Source organism: Phaseolus vulgaris, chromosome 4 (genome assembly GCF_000499845.2).
Source record: "Phaseolus vulgaris cultivar G19833 chromosome 4, P. vulgaris v2.0, whole genome shotgun sequence".
Classification (NCBI taxonomy): Eukaryota; Viridiplantae; Streptophyta; class Magnoliopsida; order Fabales; family Fabaceae; genus Phaseolus; species Phaseolus vulgaris.
This window is the reverse complement of record NC_023756.2, coordinates 34,895,884-34,901,883: the sequence shown is the minus strand read 5'-3', so window position 1 is coordinate 34,901,883 and position 6,000 is coordinate 34,895,884. Positions and strand designations below refer to the sequence as shown.

The window sequence follows — 6,000 nt, the reverse complement described above, 5'->3', positions numbered from 1 at the left end:
AGAGGTTAAAATTTAGAACTATTTAAACATTTCTACTCACTTATTTCTATTTATAGCTTTTTTGTTAAGGAACCATCCCCTCTCATAGCTTGTAGAACAACTTCTAATAGCATGTTTTGCTTATATATAATCATTTCCTTCTACCATAATTTATATGAAAAAATATATTAGAAAATCATCGTTCTCTCTTTCATCTATCTATCTTCTCTTCAATTTCCATAAGAACAACTATTCTTCATTATGGACTTGAACCTCAACAACTATTTTTGACTCTTTTTTTTATTTTCTTTTTCCTTTCAAGCCCTATTTTTGCAAAGAAATCAAAGATAAATGGTTTGAAAATGAATGTTGATCGATGTTGGAGACAAAATCCTGAGTGGAGGAGACACCGATCTCAGTTAGCCACATGTTCTGTGGGTTATGCTAGCAAGATGATAAACAACATTGGTAATGACCTTATTCTTTATAAAGTTACTGACTCTAGTGATGATCCTATAAATCCCAAACCCAACACCTTCACTACAAAAAAAAATGTATATTGTGGCGGTTATTTTCGTATAAACTGACGTTTATAACCACCACAATATACGCTTGTGGCGGTTTGGAAAACCGCCATAGAACTGGCCGCCACAAAGTTTAATGTGGTAGTTTTACACTACCCGCCTCAACACCCGCCACTTTAAACATAGTGTAAGTAGTGGCGGTTTTTATATGTAAGTAGTGTCAGTTATAACTGTCGCAATTTACATTCATTGAAGAAGATTCTCGCGCCATAATATACGTAAGTAGTGGCGTTTTTAACTGACGTAATTTTAATTCTGAATAAATAAAATTTAACCACCACTTTTTTATAATCTGTTTTATACAATTATAATATTTAACCACCACATTTTCATAATTAACATTTATAATAACCATTATAACTGTCATAATACGAGTATTAAATATTTAATTTTATTTTTAATAGTTCTAATAATTTATTCAATTCTGTTTTATAATTTAATTTCATAATATTATTTAATTTTATGTTATAATTAAACTTTATATTATAAATAAATTTCATAACACAATTTAATTTCATAATATAATTAAAACTTCATAATATAATTAAATCATAACACAAATTAATTTCATGATATAATTAAACTTGATAAATATTAATAATTGAATAATTGAAACATATCCATAATAAAAAAATTACTTCATTCATTCATTGAGAGAAAAAAGTTGATAATGTCAAAGTGATCAAGACTACAAGTAAATCAAAATGATAACATTAAATTGTCAAAATATCAATTGTTTCATATTTGAACATGTTACAAGTCCTAATTTGCTTGGCTGCCTCCACTTGATCCTATAATATTTTGGTTTGGTGATGGAACATCACTTCCAACGTCTGGTGCCTAGAATAAATAAAAATATATTTAAAGTTAATTTTCAATTTTTAAAAAATAAATGAAAACAATACTATAATAAAGACAGATATGCAGGGAATTATATTGGTGCAGGGAATTATATAGGCAGATATGCAAGGAATTATACAGATGGATGAACTATATCAAATATGAAAAAGTTATGCACCATGATTGCTAGAAATGTAGCACTGTAAATACAAGGGAAACAATGATAGTCCACCCAAAAGTAAAGCTGAAACAAATTTGAGACTTAAAACACATTTGAGAGGCAAAAAAACTTATTGGGTTCATGCCATAAATTCCAAGGTAAGGATTTCCAGCATATCAGCATTAGCATTGCAATAATTTGCATTATACCCTGGACCTACAAAAGATTATTGGGAATGGAAGAAGAAACACCCGAAACTAAGTTACATAAAGATTATTTTTACGGTAAAAAAAATGCTAAAATCAGTCTAACAAAAATAATAATAAAACATAAGTTTGAAACATTATCCACCTTCACAATTATAGTAATAGAACATGTGTACAGTGATATCACAAGGAAATCCATTTTTTTCTTACCATACAAAAAAGAAATTTCCAATATATTGTAGGTTCAACAATTGTATATCTAATGCATCAACCATTAGCAAAGAGCTTACATGGTGGTTCCTAAGTTTTCTACAAGATCTCCAAAGATGATATTACTAACTCCTTTGGCAACAACAGTTTGGAAGACCCCTATCAAGAAGCGACAAAATTAACAATTATAATCTCTAAAAATGAGGAACACTACCTGCAACATAACCACAACTGTTTAAAATTCAACTAAACACAATAAAGTAAAAACCTACCAAAGCCTTTGTAACAGCTTCTTTGTCTGCAGTTGCTGGAAGAAGCCTATAAAATTTACATGCAGTGATATCTTATTTCAATAACAATAGTCACTCTAATAACTGCAAGAGAACATAAATAAATATAAATACCCAAGAGTGACAAAGTCCTTAGCCAATGCATCAAAATCACGGTTTACAAGATGTAAACAAGCTTCCATGAATCCATCACGTAATTCTTATTTGAACTCACCTGCCATACCAAAATCTAGTGCAGAAGAAACGAAAAGAATGCATCATTGAATCAAAGAAATGATCAATTGATTCCAAGAGTTTAACTTATTGCTATCATTAAATTATTGAAACAAGACATTTGTTTAAACATTAACCAAAAAGCCAAAGGATTTGAAATATTAAATATTAAACTTCAATTACCCAAATGATATATCACAGGAAGAGATCGTCAAGAAAGACGTTGGTGAATGGTAATTTGATGGCTCCATAAGCTATTAAGAACAATGTTATCCAAATTGGAAGCATCCATTGAACCATAAACTGACAGATTCTTTTCCTGCAACAGAAGAAGAGAAAAATGACGTTAAGATTATTAGCGTTAAATTAGAAATTAGATTGGAGTTGGTGAAAGGAGAAGGTACTGGAAGAAGTGATTTTGGCCTCGGCATTAGCGACAACCCACTCTCCCGTCTCCCTCATCTTCTTCTGCACTCTCCCTTCTATGGCTTGCCCCAGGAACAAGTCCATCACCTTTCACATGTCGGAACCTCTGTTTATCAAAATCAATCACGTTTTCAAGAGCAAGTCAAACACTATTTGGCTAAGATTGAGAGAAGAGAGGAACCTACGGTAGAAGAAGGGGTTCGGTGTCTCTGAAGCTTCCAGCGCTGACTATGCGTTGCATCTGCATAACAGAGGGTTTTAGAGGCTCATTCGGAACCTTGTTTCTATGCGGAAAATGCTTGATTGGAACAGAATCTAAATCTGAATCGATGGTTTGGGGAAAGTTCTCACTCCCAATTATGGGTTTGGTTACATTGCACACGCAAATTGGAACAAATAATTCAACCCTAAACTCAACACTTCACACCAAAAAATGAAATTTGAGATTTCAATTTCCTTTCATAAAAAATGGAATTGGTTTACTCACCAGTAAGAATGAGATTGCGTGCCTCTCCCGCAGCCAAATCAACCACCTTACACGACAGGTTGTCAGACTTCAGAGGTTTCTTGGCATCTTCCATTACTTCCGATGACAACTCGCAAAGCCCAAAACCTGGAAGAACGCGGTGAGAAGGCAGGCGGTGAGAATGGTTCAGAGGGCAAGGTGACACTGAGGGTAAGGTAAAAATTTTCAAAGATTGAAAAGGGAAATACGAAAAAAAAACATTAGTTATGGAGGGATGAAAGGCAGGAGAAATTTTATTTCGAATGAAAATAATGGTGGTTTTATATGTCACATTTCGAAAGAAAATTATGACACTTACGAAACTGTCGTATTATACCGCTAATTCTGACGGTTTTTAATAACTGTTATATTATAACTGCCACTATATACAAGTTTTTTTGTAGTGCTTGAGGTATGGAACTTCTATTATTCAAGGTAAAGTGTGGATCACATTTCAAAAGGACATGCACATTAAACTACAGAAACCCCTTCTTATTAGTAGTTTTACCACCATCGATGGTCGAGGTGTTAACATCCACATCGTTGATAATGCATGCTTAATGATCTTTAAAGTAATCACTCTACTTTCTACTAGTTAAACTTGTGTTCTTAATAATTAAACATTAAAAAATTGGTTTTGATCCTGCCTGTTGATCAGAACGCTGGAAACTGCCTCGTCAAAGGATCGACGTGTGCATCGCTTCACACCTCCGTTCCTCTTCGAGATCCACCTCAAGAACCTGCAAAGAAACAGAGCGGCCGATCGCACTCCAACGCCCAAGTCAGTGACCGAATCACCAAATACTAAGAGAACAAGAACCGTGCAAATCCTCTCTCACAGTAAGCTCTATAACTCGCAAGCGTAAAGAATGTATTCTGAACGTGCGTACCTCAGAAAGTTCGTTGAGAACTCTTATAAACCTGGTTACTTTCTCTCTCCTGGCAGTTACAGACTTGGACACGTGGCTCGCATCCAACTGTACACGTGCCATCATCTGGAGCCTCCTTGACTTGGGCGTTGCTTCTGACTCTCTTTTTGGCTAAGTTATTTATGCATGGTGCTGCCCAGTACATAGCTAACCTGGGAGTGCGATCTCTACTGGAACTGGCGAGTTAGGGTGCCTTCATACACCTTCCCTGTGGTCTCGCCGGCCGCCTTCATAATCTGCACCACCTTCATCTCTGGCGATGTGCTTGCTCTGGCGATCTCCAATCACTAGATCCCCTGAGTCTACATCTGGGCGATCGCCTGGCATACTGAAGATCGGAGCACGCCAAATAACTGGCGATTACACGAACCACCCGACTTCCTTCCCCACCGCCACTCTGGCGCCTTACCCACACGCCTACTCTGTGGCTTGGTGCCACGTCATCACTTCCGACTTCCAGGGCGGTACACAAGCCCCCCAGTCTTAAGCGAAGACTCGTCCAGCGAAAAGACTAGAAGAGTCACGTCAACACCGGTCTACGTGGCACTGACGCAGAATTCCAAGCGGTTGTACCTTCTGCTTCTCTGACGCTCTACCAAACCCCTCGCTCATCGCTCGACACGTGGCTTCATCAACGGTTACCTTCAGTTACCGTTTGCGCTTCCCAAACCCATTTCGAAAAAACCCTTAAACCTATTTTCACTCCACTGTTCCATCACCTTTCTTCGTATCTTCAAACGCTCTCACCTTCTCCTGCAAAAACTCTCTCAGCGCTCTTCAACATTCTGAATCACCATCATCCTTCATCGTCTTCCTGATCATCAAAAGGTACCTACTTTCCTTCTTCCGCTGGTTTTTCTTGCATTTTAACCGATTCGCATCATCCTGTAACTGCCTGGTGCATACGTTGTGGGTTGTTTTTCCATTTCTCCTTCTACGTAACTTAGGGCTTCGTCAATCATCGCAACGAACCTACGTTCGTTCGTTTTTCACCTTCCTTCCATGATCGAGTCAGCCTTTGCGAACCCTGATCGTTTCTCCTTTTCTTCTTCCTTTGCAGCTTCGAGAATGACTCGCTCAAAGATCACCCCGAATCCTCCTCCTTCATCACGAAACCCCCCTTCACAAGCACACGACCCACCACGAGTTCGTGGCGCTTCATCTTCCCAGGCTGAGAGGCCTGCGTCTTCCCGCCCTAACCTGGCCCAGGCGACTCCACCTATCGCCGGAGGAGCCCCCGTTCCCTTGCCAGACTTCAAAACCCTGTATCCCTGGGCCAACTCGACCCTTTTGAGGGAGACATCTTCCGTGAACACTGCTGGAGCAGTTTTGCGGCTGACAAAGGGGGATGAGCCTAACCAAACATTTCATAAGGAACACGATGAGAAAATGATAGTGCTACCTTGCCCCCCCGATCTGCCCGTTTGTGCTGATGACAAGGTGAGTGCTGACGGGCCCTTCTGCTTCGTCTACACAACACTATTCAAGAAGGTGAAACTGAAGTTCCCCTTCACCCGTTTCGAAAGGGAGCTCCTCACCGAGCTCAACATTGCCGCCGCCCAGCTTCACCCCAACAGCTGGGCGTTCGTGCGAGCATTCCAAGTGATGTGCGACCACCTGGGGCTGCCCGCATCCGTGGACGTATTTTTGTTTCTCTT

General features: G+C 38.6%; 1 pseudogene; it reads left to right on the top strand.

The window, feature by feature from the left end:
• Positions 1-341: 341 nt before the first annotated feature.
• Positions 342-6,000, top strand: part of LOC137838731 (putative pectate lyase 2) — a 28,336-nt pseudogene continuing 22,677 nt past the window's right edge.